This window comes from Oryx dammah, unplaced genomic scaffold, assembly GCF_014754425.2.
Source record: "Oryx dammah isolate SB20612 unplaced genomic scaffold, SCBI_Odam_1.1 HiC_scaffold_11, whole genome shotgun sequence".
Taxonomy (NCBI): domain Eukaryota; kingdom Metazoa; phylum Chordata; class Mammalia; order Artiodactyla; family Bovidae; genus Oryx; species Oryx dammah.
In genome coordinates, this window is record NW_024070195.1 from 33,578,484 (window position 1) to 33,598,818 (window position 20,335).

Below are 20,335 nucleotides of genomic sequence, written 5' to 3' on the forward strand. Positions count from 1 at the left end.
GATTTAAACTGTCTGGCCCCAAAACCTGCACTCTTAAGAGTGCAAACCACCATGGTTTGAATAAAAGAATGAACTGAAAACCAGAATTTCCTTTTCATACTCTAAGAAGGAAATAACAGGAAAGCAAAATGATATCAGAACTTCAGTCAAATGCTTTCGGGGTTTCAAACCAGAGTCCAATTGAGGCGGGGGGGGGGGCAGTCCTGATCCGACACCATTCAGAGTGAGGCCAGAGACCTCAGTTGTTGCCTTACTCACTATGATTCTAGGGAAAAAAAAAAATAGCAAATGAAGTTGAAAAAATATTCATCCCAGAAAAATCACTTACCTTGATCACCAGAATATTCAAGTTGATCCTAGTTCTATTTTGTCTGTAGGAGAAACTTAACTTTCCCTTTGTTGATCATCAATTTAGCAACTTTTTTATAATTAAATGGGAACATTGGTCAGTCAGCAAATATTACATGGAGTAATCACCAGAAAACCTTTCACTGACTGGTTTCCACACATACTCCCATCGATCCCCAGCTGTTATAATAAAATTTGGTCATGGCTGTGTTCTCTTTTGCCATCTTCCTTTTGTCGTTCCAGGGCTGGGCCACCTTGGAATGTCTACGCTACATTTCTCTCCTTCTGACTCAGTTTTCTTACCTAGAAAATGGGGATAGGGCTTTCCTGGTGGCAGAATGATGGAGAGTCCACCTGGCAATGTGGGAGACATGGGTTCAACTCCTGATCAAGGAGGATTCCACATGCCACAGAGCAGCTGAGCCCTGGCTCGTGCGCTGCAATTACTGAGCCTGTGCTCCAGGGCCTGGGAGCCGTAACCACTGAAACCCATGCAGGCTGGAGCCGGTGCTAGGCAGCAAGAGAAGCCCCCACAGTGAGAAGCCTGAGCCTGGCAACTGGCGAGTAGCCCCTGCTCTCCAAAACTAGAGAAAAGCCCTTGCAGCTATGAAGACCCAGCACAGCCAAAAATAAACAAAGAAAGAAACTATTTTAAAAAAGAAAATGGAGACAATAAGACCACTAATTCCACAGAACTATGGTAAGAACCTAATGAGGTGATGTATCCATAAAGCACAGAGGTGACTTCTCTGGCGGTCCAGGGGTTAAGAATCCACCTGTCAATGCAGGAGGCTAAGATCCCACATGCCAAAGAGCAACTATGCCCTCGCTCCACAACTACTGAGCCTGTGCCACAACTAAGCCCTGATTCAGCCAAATAAATAAATAAATATTTTAAAAAAGAAAGCACAGGAGTTGGCATGGTGTGAGTGCTTATAAACATGTCAGGCTATGGTGGTGTCATTTTGAGCAGGGTAGAGCAGTGTTCCCGGTTGCCAACCCCACTCTGGCCAGAGGGAAGCAGCTTCTTCCAGCGCCCCTTCCCTCCTGTCTACTAGGATGTGTGTTCCCAGAAAGCTGCCTTCTGCACTCTCTTACCCAGCCAGTCACACCTCAGCCACCCAAAGACTTAGAATCATCTTTGAACCCCGAGACCTCTTCCCGTCCAACTTTGTTTTTTCTGACTTGGAAGGCAAAACCTTCTGCTATCTACACAGCTTGCCCCAAATCGTATACCATTTGCTTCCAGACTACCTGCAAAATCCTATATATCCCCAAAATGGAGCTTTACACACCTTGGCCAACAAAATCAAGTTTGCCTAAAACACTCTGGATTCTATTTCTTTTTGTGAATTGACCTCAGACTTCATTGTACACCAAACAAGGAAATCAATCTCATAATTTGGTGCCACACCTTGTCTTGAACCAAAAAAAAAAAAAAAAAAGGTGTTGTTATTACCTGTTCAGTTTGCTCACTCTTCTGGGTCACACATCTTGGCATTAAATAACTTTTGGCTATTTCCACATACTATTCAGTTCCCAAAGATGAAATCCTGATATCATTGAGGAAATTTTTGAACGGAATAAAGGTTCTGAAGCCACTTCATTTGCTCATTTCCTGATTCATAAATTCAGTAAATATTTCTTGATACTTTCTTACATACCAACCCCTGGATGAAATACTATGGTAAAACAGACTGACACAATTTCTGCCCTCTTGGAATGTACAAGTTAACTCCTGAGCAGAACATACATGGCCTATGATTATGTGGAACTGGTAATAATTTTAAAAAGCCTCTAATAATGGATTAAAGGAACTTCTAGGAAAAGATGCCAGCCTGAACACCTGCATCCACTTTTGCTCTTTCCTGAAACTCCACTAAATCAAAGTGAAAGGCTTTCCAAACTTTTCTTGCATGATTTTGCTTCTTAAGGTATATACCCACAAGGACAGGAAGAATGGGAGGGAACAGCAACAAAATTTTGGAAGCTAGAAAGCAGGTGGAAGAAGAGTAAAGACTATGAAACAGGTGGTGATGAAAACCATTACCACCTAACCTGTATCCCAGAATCCGCCAAAGGTGCAGGAATTGGTGACACCAGTTACCCGGGGAAGTAAGCGTGAAGTGGATTGAGTAAATAAAGAAGACTGGGAATGTGTGTTTTAAAAGCAGTCAGGGGGACTTCCCTGGTGCTCTAGTGGTTAAGACTCCAAGCTCCCCATGCCGAGGACCTAGGTTTGATCCCTGGTGGGAACTACACCCAGAACGCCACAACTAAGGAGTTTGCATGCCATAATTAAGACCCGACCCAGGACAGTCAAATAAATATTTTTTAAAATACTAAATGAAATAATTAATTAATTAATTTAAAGCAATCCGATGTTTCCCCTACCGAATATAGCCAGTCAAAGGATTGAAGCGGTTCCCTGGTGAGGGGAAAACAGGTCTCTAACAAGGAAATTCCAGGAAACACTGAAGGAAGGAGTATCTCACTGAAAATGTTCACGTAGTGGATGCTGAGACCTGGGTCCTCTTACCCGCTGGAATTCCCAGAACACTGGCCATTGTCCTCCAGGATGGAAACTGGAGGGTGTACCTCTGGGAAATCTGAACAACCTCAAAGGAAGAAAAGACCAAGGATACTAACATCAGAGGCTTCAAAATGAAATATTCCAACCAGATCACCCTAGTGTGAGGCTCACAGACAACAGGCCACACACACTCATGCACACATACACACAGAAGAACTTCCAACCAGCTTTTCAGATCCTTATATTTAAAAATTAGCAGGCAACGAAGGTTTCTGGCACATCCGAGGAAAGCTATGACTTGGAGGAAGCTGAGCCTATGTAGCAAGAAGAAAGCTTAAAAATAACATTATCATTATATCCTGAGCATGATAAGGAAAAAATATTGCAAAAATGAAACAAAAATAGAATAGTGTTTTCTAAAAAGAGAGAGGTTTTAAAAATCAAACATGTCATAGCAGAAATAAAAAACAAATTCAGTAGAAGTTTAGAAAACAAAGCTGAGGAAATGTGTATAAGGTAGAGGGAATATAACAAAAGGACGGAAATTTTTGAATGACTGTGCAATAAAATTGGGGGACAAGATCAGGCAATAGTAACCAAATAACAGGAGAACATCCAAATAGCTGGAGAAACAGAGAAACTAAGGGCAAGACATCATTAATGACATACTGTAAAAAAGAACTGAAGAACTTCTGAGATCCCAGTGCAATGGATAATCATTTTTTTAAGTATTATTTTAAATTTTAATTTCCAATTGTCCATTACTAATATATAGAAATACAATTGATTTTTGTATATCTAGCTCGTATCTTGCAACCTTACTAAATCCATTTATTAGTTCTAGTAGCTTCTTTGTATATTCCATCAGAGTTTCTACATGGATAATCATGTTGTCAGCAAATAATGACAATTTTCCTTCTTACTTTTCCATCTGAATGCCTTGTATTTATTTTTATTGGTTTATTGTACTGTTAGAACCTCTGGTACAATGTGGAATAGAAGCAGTAAGAGTAAACATACTTGTCTTATTCCTGATCTTAGAGGAAAAAACATTCAATCTTTTACTGTCACAGGTTTTGTTTGTACAGGCTCTTTATCAGGTTGTGGAAGTTCTTTTCTATTCCTGGTTTGTTGAAATTCTTTTTATCAGTAATGGTTATTGAATCTTGTCAAATGCTTCTTCTACATATATTAAGATGGTCATTTTTTTTTAAATTAGGTAGTACAATGAATTACATTGATTTTTTTAAAATGTTACCAATCTTCATTCCTAGGATAAATCTCACTTGGCCATGATGTGTTAGCATATCTATAAAGATAGAGTTAAATCAGATTTACAAAAGTTTTGTTAATAATTTCTGCATCAACATTCCTGAGGGATACTGGTCTATAACTTTCCATTCTTGTAATATGTTTGTCTGGTTTTGATATCAGAGTGATGTTGGCCTCATAGAATGAATTGAGATTTCCCTCCTTTATAATTTTCTAGAAAACTTATGTAGAATTGATATTTTTTTCTTCCTTAAATGTTTGGCAAAGTTCATCAGTAAAGTCGTCTGGGCCTGGAGTTTTTTTTCTAGGAGAGGTTTCAACAACAAATCGAATTTTTTTTTTTTTTTAAGTTTTGCATTGTTTTTTACTAAAGTCCAGAAATTTCCATATGACAAGTACATCAATGAAATGTTCCCAAAGAAATACTGAACAATATACACTCTAGTTAGCTGAGGATTCCAGCTCAAGAGTTCATACTTAATTCTTGTGCATTAAAAATCAGCATGGATCTTAGATGATCTAGAATACACTGTGTTTTGAAATCCACAGCTGGTTTGATTTTTAACCATAATGTAAAACCAGTATTCCTATTCCATCAAATGTGTTTTACAAGCAATAATAAATTCAGATCCACTGTATTATGCAACACACATCTTTGGAAAGCAACATAAAACAGTGAGATCGGATCAGTAAAAATATACAGTTAAAAGAAATATACTCCCTTTTTGTGTTTCCTGTCTAGAGAATATCCTTTAGAATTTGTTGGAGAGCTGGTTTGGTGGTGCTGAATTCTCTCAGCTTTTGCTTGTCTGTAAAGCTTTTGATTTCTCCTTCGTATTTGAATGAGATCCTTGCTGGGTATAGTAATCTGGGCTGTAGGTTATTTTCTTTCATCACTTTAAGTATGTCTTGCCATTCCCTCCTGGCCTGAAGAGTTTCTATTGAGAGATCAGCTGTTATCCTTATGGGAATCCCCTTGTGTGTTATTTGTTGTTTTTCCCTTGTTGCTTTTAATAGTTGTTCTTTGTGTTTGATCTTTGTTAATTTGATTAATATGTGTCTTGGGGTGTTTCGCCTTGGGTTTATCCTATTTGGGACTCTCTGGGTTTCTTGGACTTGGGTGATTATTTCCTTCCCCATTTTAGGGAAGTTTTCAACTATTATCTCCTCAAGGATTTTCTCATGGTCTTTCTTTTTGTCTTCTTCTTCTGGGACTCCTATAATTCGAATGTTGGAGCGTTTCATATTGTCCTGGAGGTCTTTGAGATTGTCCTCATTTCTTTTAATTCATTTTTCTTTTTTCCTCTCTGATTCATTTATTTCTACCATTCTATCTTCTATTTCACTAATCCTATCTTCTGCCTCCGTTATTCTATTATTTGTTGCCTCCAGAGTGTTTCTGATCTCATTTATTGCGTTATTCATTGTATATTGACTCTTTTTTATTTCTTCTAGGTCCTTGTTGAACCTTTCTTGCATCTTCTCAATCCTTGTCTCTAGGGTATTTATCTGTGATTCCATTTTGACTTCAAGATTTTGGATCATTTTCACTATCAATATTCGGAAGTCTTTCTCAGGTAGATTCCCTATCTCTTCCTCTTTTGTCTGGTTTGGTGGGCATTTCTCCTGCTCCTTTACCTGTTGGGTATTCCTCTGTCTCTTCATCTTGGTTATATTGCTGCGTTTGGAATGGCCTTTTTATATTCTGGTACTTTGTGGAGTTCTCTTTATTGTGGAGCTTCCTCACTGTGGGTGGGGTTGTATCAGTGGCTTGTCAAGGTTTCCTGGTTAGGGAGGCTTGTGTTGGAGGTCTGTTGGGTGGAGCTGGGTTTCTTCTCTCTGGAGTGCAGTGGAGTGACCAGTAATGGGTTATGAGACGTCTAAAGTTTTGGAGTAACTTTGAACTGCCTGTATATTGAAGCTCAGGGGTGTGTTCCTGTGTTGCTGGAGAATTTGTGTGATATGTCTTGCTCTGGAACTTGTTGGCCCTTGGGTGGAGCTTTGTTTCAGTGTAGGTTTGGAGGCATTTGATGAGCTCCTATTGCTTAATGTTCCCTGAATTCAGGAGTTCTCTGATGTTCTCAAGCTTTGGACTTAAGCCTCCTGCTTCTGGTTTTCGGTTTTATTTTTACGGTGGTCTCTAGACTTCTCCATCTATACAGCACCAATGATATAGCATCTAGGCTAAAGATGAAAGGTTTCTCCACATTGAGGGGCACCCAGAGAGGTTCACTGTTTTTGAAGACAATGATCTGCTTTTCTGGTTGCCTGATGTCCTCCGCCTGCATTCAGAGGTTGTTTTGTGGAGTTTGCTCCGCGTTGAAATGATCTTTTGAGGAATTTGTGAGGGAGAAAGTGGTCTTCCCTTCCTATTCCTCAGCCATCTTAGGACCGCCCCCCAAATCGAATTTTTTTTAAAAATTGATGTAGGTCTATTTGGATTATCTGTTTCTTCTTGAGTAAACTTCTATAGTTTGTGTCTTCAAGGAATTTGTTTACTTTATCTAAGTTATGGAAATTATTAGAGTAAAACTACTTATAATATTTTCTTATTATCTTTTAAGTGTCTGTAAAATCTATAGTGAAATCACCCCTTTAATTCTTGATACTGGTAATCTGTGTCTTTTCTCTTTTTTTCTGCTCAATCTGACTAGATGTTTATTCATTTCATTGATCTTAAAAAGTGGTTTTTGGTTTCATTGATCTTCTCCAGTCTTCTATAATGTTTTCTGCTTCATTAATTTTTCTCTGATATTTATTATTTCCTTTCTTCTGCTACTTTGTGCTTAATTTGCTCTAGTTAAAATTTTTTAAGTTCGGGAATTCCCTGATCATCCAGAGGTTTAGACTTAATGCTTTCACTGCCGTCACCCAGGTTCAGTCCCTGGTCAGGGAACTAAGATCCTGAAACTGTGAAGCACATGCAGAAAAAAGTAAAATAAAAGTTTTTTAAGTCATTAAAAATTTTAAACTGTGAAGCAAGGACTTCCTTGGTAATCCAGTGGCTAAGACTCCACACTCCCAATGCATGGAGCCCAGGTTGGATTCCCTGGTCAGGAAACTAGATCCCACACACCACAACTAAAAGTTTGCATGCTGCAACTGAAAGGTCCCACACACTGCAATGTAGATGGAAGCGCCCATGTGCCACAACTAGGAGCCAGCACTGCCAAATTAATTAATTAATTAATTTAAAAAAAATGTTTAAAACAAAAATAACACAAGAACAAGTTTTCATCTGTTTTGTGCTCGGGAATAAAATTTCCATTTCAAAAGCTCTCAAGAGGTATGAAAACACATCCAATCATTCATACAACAAATATTGAGTCCCTGAAAGTGCTGAACACTATTCTAGGCTCTGGAGATAGAACAGCAAATAAAACAAAGTTAACACCCTCAGTGAGCTGACTTCTAGTTGAAGGACACAAGGTGATGCATAAGTAGGCAGATACATGTATAAGATGTCAGGTATGGATGTGAGAGCTGGACTGTGAAGAAGGCTGAGCGCCGAAGAATTGATGCTTTTGAACTGTGGTGTTGGAGAAGACTCTTGAGAGTCCCTTGGACTGCAAGGAGATCCAACCAGTCCATTCTGAAGGAGATCAGCTCTGGGATTTCTTTAGAAGGAATGATGCTAAAGCTGAAACTCCAGTACTTTGGCTACCTCATGCGAAGAGTTGAGTCATTGGAAAAGACTCTGATGCTGGGAGGGATTGGGGGCAGGAGGAGAAGGGGACGACAGAGGATGAGATGGCTGGACGGCATCATGGACTCGATGGATGTGAGTCTGAGTGAACTTCGGGAGTTGGTGATGGACAGGGAGGCCTGGCGTGCTGCGATTCATGGGGTCGCAAAGAGTCGGACATGACTGAGCCACTGAACTGAACTGAGTAACAAATGCTAAGCAGAAAAATAAAACAAGATGAGAGGGGATAGAAACCGAGCAGGCTGAATGGAGCTATTTCTATTTCAAATGGGCTCAGCAAACAGCCAGCTTTGAACAGAGACATGGAGGAAATATGGAAGGCCACAGAATGTCTGAGCGAGCAGCAAGCCTGAAGTACCCAAAGTTGGAACTTGCTTCTTTTTGAGAGAAAGTGAGAATGTCTAAATGGCTGGGGAGAGAGGAAGCTAGGAGGTCAGAGCATGTGAAGTCTAATTGGTGCTGTAGAAACTTCATATTTAATTCCAAGTGTGGTAGGGAAAACTTTGGGATAGCCTCCCAGGATTCCCCACCTGCTGTGCACACACTCTGTGCAACCCCAGGACAGCACTCACTCCTGCGATTAGGTTCTATTACATGGCACGGCTGACTGTTGAAATGAGAGGCTGTCCCAGTGAGCCGGACCTAGTCACATGAATCTTTTTCTAAATTTAATTTTTATTGGAGTATAGTTGATTTACAATGTTGTGTTAGTTTCTGCTCTACAGCAAAGTGAATCAGGTATACATATACATACATACATTTTTTAGATCCTTTCCCATACAGGTCATTACAGAGTATTGAGTAGAGTTCCGTGTGCTATACAGTAGGTTCTTATTAGTTATCTATTTTATATATCAGTAGCATGTATATGCCTGGAGGAGGGCATGGCAACCCACTTCAGTATTCTTGCCTGGAGAATCCCCATGGACAGAGGAGCCTGGTGGGCTACAGTCCATGGGGTCGCAAAGAGACATGACAGAGCGACTTAAGTACACACACACTGTGTATATAAGCCAGGCTTCCCCAAGTGGCATTAGTGATAAAGAACCCATCTGTCAATGCAGGAGACTTAAGAGATGTGGATTCGATCTCTGGGTCAGGATGATCCCCTGGAGGAGGGTACGGCAACCCACTCCTGTATTCTTGCCTGGAGAATCCCATGGACAGAGGAACCTGGCGAGGTCCATAATGTTGCAGAGTCAGACACAACTGCAGCAACTTAGCACACACATACGTTATATATCAGTTCCTATCTCCCAATTTATGTCTCCCTCGCTCACCCCTTGGTACCCATGTTTCCTACATCTGTGACTCTATTTCTGTTTTGTAAATAGGTTCATCTGCATCAATTTTTTTAAGATTCCATGTATAAGTGCTATCATATGATATTTGTCTTTTACTTCACTCAGTTTGAACACGAACCTTTTAAAAGTAGTTTTCTCAACAATGAAAAACCAACAGCCTGATTCAAAAATGGGCAAAAACTTGAAGAGACATTTCTCCAGAGATATACAAATGGCCTATGAGCATATGAAAAGATGTTCAATATCACTATTCATTAGGGAAATATAAATCAAAACTACACTGAGATACCACTATACATCCATTAGGATGGCTATTTCATAAAAAGGTGGGAGGGAGGTTTAAGAGGGAGGGGACATTCATATATCTACAGCCGATTCATGTTGATGTTTGGCAGAAACCAACATAATTGTAAAGCAATTATCCTTCAATTAAAAAAAATAAATATTTTTTCTAAAAAACAGAAAATAAGTGTTCATGAGAACATAGAGAAATCGAAAGCTTATGCACGGTTAGGGGGAACGTAAAACGGTAACAGCCACTGTGGAACACAGTATGGAGATTCCTCAAGAGATTAAAAACAGAATTATTATATGATCCAGAAATTCTATGTCTGGGCATATACCCAAAAGAATTGAAAGCAGGGTCTCAAAGAGATATTTGTATACTGTGTTTATAGCAGCATTACTCACAATAGCTAAAACATGGAAGCAACCAATGTGTCCATCAGTAGATGAATGGATAAGCAAAATGTGGTATAAACATACAATGCACTATCATTCAGGATATCAGAATCCTTTAATATGCTACAACATGGATGTACCTTGAGGACATTATGCTTAGTAAAATAAGCCAGTCACAAAAAGGCAAGTACTATATGATTCCACGTATATGTAGTACTTAGAGCAGTCAAAATCCTACTGGCAAGGGACTTCCCTGAGGGTCCAGGGGTTAAGACTCTGCTTTCCAATGCAGGGGGTGCAGGTTCAATCCCTGGGTGGGAACTAAGGTCCCACATGCCATGGGATGTGGCGAAAAAAAAATTTGTTTTAATCGTAAAAGCAAAAAGTAGAATGGTAGTGGCCATTCCTCCCTGGGCCAGGGGGAGGGGGAGACGAGGAATTATTGTTTAATGGGGTTACAGTTTTGGTTTTATAAGATGAAAGAATTCTGGAAGCATACAGTGAGGATGTTTACACAACATTGTGAATGTATTTAACACAGCTGAACTGTACAGTTGTAAATGCTTAACATGATAAATTTTATGTGTAATCTACCACAATAAAAAAAAAATGAGGGGAAAAAAGCGGAGCTTTCTTTGGCTGGTCAAAGAAGTCAGAGATTTAAGGCAAGAGGCGTTAATGTTCCATTGCTGGCTTCAGTATGGAGGGGCCCACATGGCAAGGAATACAGGCAGCCTTTAGGAGCTCAAAGCACCATCCCTGGCTGACAGCCAGCAAGGAAATGGAATCACAGTCCTACAGTGACAAAGAACCAAATTCTGCCAACAATAAGAATGAGATTGAATGTGTATTTTCCCCCGGAGCCTCCAGATAAAAATCTCAGTCCAGCCAACACCTTGATTTCAACTTTGTAATACCCTAAGCAAAGAACCCAGCCAGCCATGCCAGACTCCTAACTTACAGAGCTATGAGCTAATAACTGGATGTTGCTTTAAGGTATTAACACTAAATCAGTGGTTGCTTATTAAAGAGCAATAGACAACTAATACACTTAGTATGAGGAGAAGCCATAGGTACAGGTAGTCTTTTTATGAGTTTTATGTCACCCCAATTAGATAGTAAGCTCCCTGAAGGCATAAACCCAACAGTCTACATAAACCCAACACCCCTCCACAAGATTGGGCCAGGTGCCATGTGGACACCCAGGCACTATTCCACAAATAGCTAAAACATTTTGATCAAAGGCAAGTTTTTTGGGAAAATGTCTAGGTTCTTGTATTTACCGCAGTGAAGGACTGATATATGTGCAAGTTCTTTAAGAAGAAGTTGCACTTTATATGTGTATGTTTTGTCCTCTCCTATGGGAAATGACATCCTCAAACGCAACATGCTAAAACAGAACTCACCTTCCGTCCAAACACAGCTCCTCCAGACCTTCCTTTCCACTGCCAGTAATGCCACCATCACTCAGGTCCCCAGGCTCTGAACCTTAGACTCACACTCAATTCATGCCTCTCCCATCTACCCTGTAGCTGGAGTCCTGGAGATTCATTTTCCAAAATGCCCCTCTGTAAGTCCCAGACTTCATGTTCTCACCACTCTCTGCATAACTGAGGCCTCTTCTGCTCACACCTGCATAAGGGCAAGGGCTCCCTAAGAACTTAACCATTCCCTCTTCCCTGCTTCAAATCGTCCTTGGTCTGCCACCTGGCTAATACCCCTAAGATAACACTTGGCAATGTAAGCCCTTTCTATAAGACTTTCAGAGGCTCTTCATTGGTCACTCGGGTAAGCTGGGTGCCCCACACCAGGCTGTGAGCATCTTGAGGGCAAGAGCCATGTGTTAAGTTTCTTTGTAGCATCATTGATATGCCATGTCTATATGAGGCTACTGATGATAACGGTCATGACCATGAGAATTTGGAGGCTTCCTTTTCTTCTAGGTCAGAGAAGACCAGTTTGGGTTATCATTCTCCCATGGTCTAAAGACTTAATCAGAAGCAGAGGAAAGCTATGAAGTGTGTCTATCTTCTCTATAAACCTATTATCCCCAACCCCTCCCTGCACCTTGGAATCCTGGCTAGCATGCAACTTCCACCCCAGTTGTTCCTTTATCTATTATCAGCTGTCACATCTTTTGTTCACAATAAAGGGGTTCCCTTCCCAAAGGTGTATGCAATTTGACATAGTGATAGCCTTAAAGGAAGCAAATGTTAATGGTGGGGGTTCAACTATCAGCTGGTGGGTGGAGTGAGACATTTGGACTGGGATATAGAGCTTTGCTACCACATCCAAAAACACAGCCTCGCCCATGCAGCAGGACTGATGTTAATAAAAGAATAGTATTGAACACACATACCCACCCCGCCACAGCTGGGAACAGAACTAGAGTCTAGGAAATGGGCAGGATCCAGAGCAGGCTGCTGGGAGAAATTGCTGGTGAGAAGATGGAGAGGAAATCTGTGAGATGTCAAGTGTCCGGAGATCTTAACCGAATAAAAGATAAGCTCCTCTCATCCTGTTCACCTGAGACCCTTCTCCCACACCCCTCGAAGGTCACACTGGGTTGGAGGGGTGGTCACTCAGTCAAGAGTGCAGGGAAGGCTGCTATGACCTTGGTCATTTTCATGTCCCCAACCTCATTACCAACTCCAAAGACAGTTTAAGTCCAACGCACCCCAGGAGTGAGTGATGGAGAAGCCATCTTCTGATCCATCAGACTCTCCCTGCTCCATCTCTCCTGTTCCCGTTATTAAAACCCAGAGAAATGGTTCCCTGTGCAATCCTTGCCTCTCCATAGTTGCAGTCCACAGCTTCCTGGACCTAGAGAGGGGAAGCCTCTATGTATGTGCGCATGTGCAGGGTGGGGGTGGGTGAGGGTGACCCAGGAGGATGAGGGACCAGGGAGGATGAGGGGTGTAATGGAAAAGGAGGAAGGGAGGAAGATGTGCGCAGCTTGGGGGGTGGGGTGGCCTCTGGCATCCTGGAGGAGTCTTCCTCCTTAATTGCTTGAGTTCTACAGCTGTCATTGCTAACGAGAAATTAAAAAGCACCCTGACCTCTGCCCCCACCCCTGCCCCCATCTTCACAAGTGCTTTCTCAGCATGTTGCTCTGGGAGAAGCACCCGGCTGGAGGATGCTACGGAGACCCAGGGACGCCTTGGGCTGATGGCTCTCTGCTCCCCGAGGCGGGGGAGGCAGGAAGGCACAGTGAGGAGGGGAGGTGAGAGTGGGCCCCCAGCTTCTCCGCTCAGGCTCTGGTTTCCTGGAGGTCCTGATTATTGTATCTCCTGCTTCATAATCCCCACAGCACTTCTGGGACTTGTCAGACCTCAGGTCCAGATTTGGGGGTTGGGAATTAGGGTCCCTGGAACTGCAGTTTGAAGATCTAGGCTCAGCTGCCCTGGGCTCAGTGAACAATTAAACTGGAGAGAAATGAAGAAAGGATGGGTCAGAAACCACTGCAAGAAGGATCTCAACTCACACAGGGAAGAGCCTCCTAGTTCTCTCTCACATCCCACCCAGAGATGCATTCTCCTCTCTCAGGATAAGAAGTTTCTACCCATGGGAGTCTGCGTGCTCTGCCTGCTGCCTGCCTCCTCTCCCCGCCACCCTCATGCAGATCTCAAGGCCAGACACTAACTTATTTGCTCTCAGAATGGAATTCCAGCACCTAGATAGGAGACCATCAGTATGGCTCCTTCCTGCCACCTACCCTTCCCCCTCCTCCTGTCAAGGACCACTGGATTTTCACAAGCGAACATTCTAATGTTCTAATGTCTTCTCTTCCCATTTTTCACCCACACTGCCCCCACTGTTCTGCACAGTGCAGTTAAATAGTGGCATCATCTACCCAGATTATAGACAACGTCCCCCAGTGGATCCTAGTTCTTTCACTTTAAATGGTAACGCTGCAATGAACATCTCCACTCACTTAGTGAAGTGAATACAGTTCCTGAATCCATTTGCTATTGTTCTTTCCAATTTATGTAGATACTATGGAGATGGTGGTGGTGGTTTAGTCGCGAAGTTGTGTCTGACTCTCGCGACTCCATGGATTGTAGCCTGCTAGGCTCCTCTGTCCATGGCATTTCCCAGGCAAGAATACTGGAGTGGGTTGCTATTTCCTTCTCCAAGGGATCTTCCTGACCCAGGGATCAAACCCACGTCTCCTGCATTGGCAGACAGATTCTTTACTGCTGAGCCACCAGGGAAGCCCACTGTGGAGATTAGCGATAGGCGATTTCATTTCAAATTGTTCCCAACTTCATCATAGATTGTTGCCTTCACTGCTGCTGCTGCTAAGTCGCTTCAGTCATGTCCAGCTCTGTGCAACCCCAGAGATGGCAGCCTACCAGGCTCTTCTGTCCCTGGGATTCTCCAGGCAAGAATACCGGAGTAGGTTGCCATTTCCTTCTCCAGGGCATGAGTGAAAAGTGAAAGTGAAGTTGCTCAGTCATGTCCGACTTTGCGATCCCATGGACTGCAGCCCACCAGACTCTTCCATCCATGGGATTTTCCAAGCAAGAATACTGGAGTGGGGTGCCATGACAAATACCCATCTTACAACAACTGTCCTCGAGAGTTCTGGCGTGTTTTGAAGGGTTTTTTGGTGTTAAATTTGGGTTTTCCAGCTCAAGATGGCTGAGGATCTGCACACAAAGTCAACCAACACATGCAATCCCCAATCACATTAGTATTCCATCCGTTCTGGCAAATCTTACATAAGTCCGTTTTTATGTAAGTCAGAATCCCGTCAAGTCAGGAGATAAACGAAGCAGGTATCTGCCTGGCAGCAATGTAAACACAGGGGAGGATGGAAACCTGCCCAGTGAGGGTGTCACAGCTCCCCTTGCCTCTGAACAAGGGTTATTTCAGAACGAAGGAGCAGAGAGCGTGACACATGCGTTTACACCCCATCAGCCAGCGCTCTCTTGCCAAAGCTGCTGGAAAAGCTTGACTCAGGCTGAGTTTACATAAGTCAGCCTTACGTAAGTTTCTACCTATAAAGACACTGGAAGGCACAGGGAGAAATGTAAATAGCCAGGATTATGGGTGTGAGTTTAATTTGGGGGACCAGATATTACGAGACCACTTTAAAAATCATGTAAGCATGATCAAGATGAAGCTTGGGCAGAATGCCTACTATGCGTCTAGCCCTGCGGAGGGGTTGTCAGATGGTTAAGAGATGTTATGAGATGGTCCCTGCCTTAATGAAGCCTACAATCAAGTTATGGAAAGATCTAGAATCCACTAAAGCGGCTTCCATCTCCCACTTGGCTGGCCACTCTTAATACCCCTCCCCCACATTACTCCCTAGCCAAGCCCTCCCCTCATCCTGTCCCCCAGCTTGTCCCCACAGAGGAGTAAACCTCTCCATGTATGGGACATTCCTTGGCATGTCACTGATATTCACAGCAATGACAATGTCAAAAGGCACCCCTCTCCACGTCCCCCTCCCTCGGCTGCCCTCCTTGCCTCCCCAGTATCTTTGGTCGGGGGGGGGGGGGGCGGCCGTGTTCCTGACTCCACTCTGTCCCCAGTCACCTCTCCAAACACAGCTCAGGGGGACTCAGAATGGGAATGAGGGTGGGAGGGGAAGATAGGCCTCCACCATCTGCATGTTCTCAGCAATCAAATCAGTCCTCCCCCAGTGCCTATCCCGGGCTGGGTGGGGGGGGGGGGGTCGGGGGGGGGGGGGAGGAGGCAGACAAAGGGGGGCGAGTGCTGAGTCAGGATATTCCTCACATTCCCTCCCTTCTCCTGCCATGCCACAAACCCTGCCTCCAAGCGACCGGCCTCAGCTGAGCGGCTGCTCCTGACACTGATGCCAACTCAAGACCAGCCCTCCTCCCGCACACCCGAGCGGGAGGCCGCAGGAAGGACGTTGTATGGCCTACTGTCCTCCGGGGCCCTGCTAGGAGGAGGGTGGAGGGAGAAGGAGTCCCCCCTTCACTCCGACTCCATCTCCCGCACCCGGCCCCACTCACAGAATCTGCTGCCCCTGGTCAGGGAAGGACAGTGAAGATGGTGGAGGATGAGAAGGAAGACCCCTTGCAAGGCACACACAACAGGGCATCTCGTGGGGCACGGTCCCCTCTTGAGGGCAATGTCTGGAGAGCCTCCGGGGTGCAGAAGCAAGCCTGAGGGAAGCCCCAGGAGAGGCTTCCAACTCCGGGGAGCCCCCCAGTCTGAAGGGAGGTCATGCTTGTCCTCAGAAAGCCCAGAGTTTGATGAGGGAGACTCCCCACAAAGACTCTAGGGAGGAGGCTGTGCTCTCGCTAACATATACCAACAAATAAAGACTCGGAAGTTCAAGGGCAACGCTCTGTGAGTGAGCCTTTTTGGGAAGGATAAAAAACATAGAAAAGATCAGCAGGTAAAAACTGGTCTAAATAGCAAAGGAAGGCTTCCTGGAGGAAGAGATTCTAGGAGACAGAAAACATTTCCAGAGGCTCAGAAACGAGCAAGGACGACAAGAGGAGCGGGAGGGCCCAGGACACAGAGAAGACTTTCCAAGGTCCTGAGAACGGGCTTTGGACAGCGGCCAAGGCTCTGCCCCTCTCAGGCCACAGACGCCTCCTCAGCACAAGGGGGGCTCAGCCCCAGGACCCCGAGGGCACCTCCAGCAGGGTGTGCGTTGGGCCCTCCTGCTCAGCTCAGTGCTCTGATGTCTAACAAAGGACTTGTGTTTTCCTTTTCACTGGATCCACAGATTATATTTCTGGTCTTGCCCCTCAGCCTGGAAGGTCTATTTCCTTCCCTCCTCTGGTGAAACCCCAGTTGGGGAGAGAAGCCCAGGATGGCTGCCTGGAGGCTTGCTTCCCACCTCCTAAAGGCTTCAAGCAAGGAGGAGGCGGGCCCCACCACCCACCAAGGCTGCATGGCCTGAGTCCTGGCTCCCGGCACATGCAGGTCCCAGGCCTGACCCTTGGCAGCCAGCAACAGCCCGCTGAGCCCATAAATGGCCTCATCCCTTGGAGGGCCCAGCAGGATCATTTCACAATGTGTGCGCTCTACAGAGTCCGTTCTTGGAAAGCTAGGGACGGGACAGCTCAGTCCTGGGTGTGGGAAAGGCCTCAGCCCCTGGGGTCCGCACTTGCACGATAAACAACCAAGGGCCGGCTTGGGTAGGAGAGCGGGTGGGGAGAGAGCTTAGCCAGTGCTCTGTGGCTGGAGGGAGACAAGGGTCCCCCCACAAGAGCTCGTCACACAGCCGTTCCTGCTCAAGGGAGAGACTGCAATCAGATGCGGGGCACGGGAAGAAGCTGGAGTTGAGGATGTGGGAAACACGTGGAAGGTGGCAGGGGAGGCTGTCATAGCTCAATGGGCTGAATGGACCAGTGAGCACCCGCACGGGTTTTGGAGATGAGAACTTGGGCAGTAGGTGCCCTGCCCTTGCACAGCGGGCATCGAACCACCTGAGCTGGGAAACAGAAGCAAAAGAGAAGCCAGGACCCCAGGAGGGTTCGATTCACAGGGTACAGACTCTGTCCTAAGTCTAGTAAGAAACAGGGCAAGGAAGCTGAGCCAGGGGTCAGGCATTCTCAGAGAAGGCTTCCCCGAGAAGGGGCTTGAAACAAACCTCTTTGTGACAAAGGAGAAAGAGTGGGGCTTTACACAGAATAGGGCTGAGGCTGTCCTGGCAGAGAGAAGAGCCTTTACAAAGGCCTAGAAGTGCCTGGGAAATGAAGACTCCCCCACACCACCCACTTCGGGTGAGAGAGGGGTGGAGCTGGGCTGATCCATGGAAAAAAAGCCCCTGATGACGGATCAGGGCCAATCCGCCTTTGATGTGCCAGTTTGAATAACTGAGGCCTGGATGCTTCTAAGAGGCAGGGGCCAGGCCGGCCTCCTGGGGGCTGCTGGAGGAGGGGGACTTAGCAGCATGACCATCATTGCGCAGGTGCTCAATAAATGTCCTAATGAAGGCATTGATTCACTGATTGATTCACTGATTGATTGATAGGGGTAATGAGTCAGGGGTGGTGCTTTTCTGAGAGACTGGCAAGTGCCCCCTTCTAATGCCTCAGTGGAGATTATATAAATACACTGCAAATTCCACCCATGGGTTAGTGCCTCCTCCAGGCGGCCTCCTCAACTCTCCTGACTCCTCTACTCAGACACATCAGCCTCTACAACAACACAAAATTAGCAAAAAGGATTTCCATGTACATATAAAATTCGAGTACATATAACAGCAATAATAATTAACATTTAGTGATCATTTACTCCATGCCAGTTGCTTTATGTGTCTGACCTCGTAAACCTCGGAACAACCCTTGCAAGTAAACACAACTAGATGCAGGAAAAATGTGCGTCCAAGAGAAATGTTTTTAAATTTCTTTTGGTTCTCTGACACACATTTTTCACATTTTAACATCTCTGAAATCAGGATGTGCCTTGAAATCAATAACAAGAAGGCACTGTGTCAGAGTTTAATTAGCAGTGTTCTTTTCTTCCTAACGGTGTGTGATTTGTTTGTCTTGCTTTTGATGAAATATAGTTGATTACGTCCATGGTCTACATAACTGACCACCTGCCCTTTTCAGTCAAGAGCGAATGAGAGTTAGTGCCTATTTCTCGGTTTCCAAGTCTGCTTTCTGGGGTTTCGTCTTGACTCATCAGCCTGGGGGCGGCCTGGGGACAGGCTGACTTCTCTCCCCAGAGCTCCCAGCAGCCCTCAGCCCAGCACCCCCAGCTAGGGAGGCCCCTCAGACATGACGGGGCAGAGCGTGATGAGTGGGCACAGAGAATCCTGGACCTTCCAACCAAGCCCTTTTTAGGCAGCATAGAAAGAAGAGCCCCAGGAAGCTGATCTCAGCAGATCCCTGAAGGAATGGAGGTGAAAGGGAAGGAACAAGATTGCCCCACACATCTCCAGGAAGCTCTGGGCCGTTGGAAACCACTCAGGCCGGCACTAGGCCATCCAAACCAGGAGCCAAGTGTAAAGGCTGGCCCCGGCTTCCTCCAGTCCTTGCTCTGCTTACCTGCCAAAGTGTGTTCCTTGGCCTTCCCCTCTGCCCTGAGGCTGGATCGGAGGAAAAGCAAGAGAGGAAGGGACCAGCCCCACTGGAGAGCCCAGGAAACTGAGGCCCCGGGGACCCCAACCTGGCTCTACACCAGCAAAGGTGCTGACTGGGTGCCTGTGCCCGCCCTCCAGGCTCTCCTCAGTGGGGATCTCCGGGAGCAAGGGGCGAGGGGAAGGGAGAAGTATCTCTTGCCAGGGACTCTCCCACTTGGTCAGAGCAGTGCCACCACCTCCTCCTCTTTCCCTCTCTTCCCAGGACTCCTCCCCTCAGAGGCCCATCTTCTCTGTCCTCCACTTCCCAGAAGCGCCATCCCCGGGATGCTGGTGGCCCTCAGATGCCCATTGACCGCTGGGTCAGGTGCCCAAGCCCAGCCCAGTTGGTGGCGGTGGGTGAAGGGAAGAGAAATCACTGCTTGTCCCCTTCCCTCCAGACCTGGGGATGGAGGCCTCTGAATCTGCAGCAGGGCTGCAGGATTAGAGTCTTTAATGAGGACCAGGGGCTGCCAGGGTTAGGGAGGGGGGCTTTCATCCTGGCCTGGGTGGGGGAGGGGAGCCCAGGGTTCTGTGCTGGGCTTCCCAAGGCCCCTCTTTCAGCACCTCCTCCCTGCACCCCTGCCTTTGGAGGCTCACTGGTGGACCCTGCCGCGGTGCACGGGGGAGGCCGAGTCATGGCCACCCCTCCCGTCCACGGTCCGCCAGAACGCTGCAGTCAGAGCCACACACGCCCAGAATCCCCACTCACAGCTGGGGCTGAAGGACAAAGCCCATGCCTCCTGCCTGTCTTCTACCACGCACCCTTGCAGGTGGATTTCAGAGGCTCCTTCCCTCTCTCTGTGCCTCCTGGCTGTGGGCTATGGACACAGTAAATGACCTCTGGCAAAAGGGTGGGGGTGTTAGGGGCACAGACACAGGGACCCGACTGTGACCACTGCCTCAGCCACATGTGCGAGGGGAGATGGTGAAAGGGGAACAAGTGGGGTTTAGGGCAGACACTGAGTACCTGGGTACCAAGACTGAAGCCTGGGGAACTGGGGCTGGGATCCCTGGGACCTGAATGCATCAGGACCCCATTTCTCAGGGACAGATTGCCCCACGCTCCAGGAATGAAGAAGGCAAGGCCCACTTACAGGGTCTGGGCTCCCGGGAAAGAATCTCAAAGGCTCTTAGGGATGGGAGGAGCTTGGAGACCAGTAAGATCAGCTTTTCTTACAGCCTGGGAACCTCAGACCCAGAAAGGGCCAAAGGCTAGTCAACCTGGTTGCCCAGTGCTCACACCCACCAGCCTATTGCAACCAACCCACACTAACACTGAGACCTAGAAAGGTATTAAATCACCTAATTCTGAAGAAACTGAAACTGAGAAGCCAAATAAGTTGCTGAAAGTCACACCAGGAGTCTGTCTTTAGGTCACTGAATGCTTAACGAGGAACATCGCAGGGGATGCAGGGATGCAGGAACTG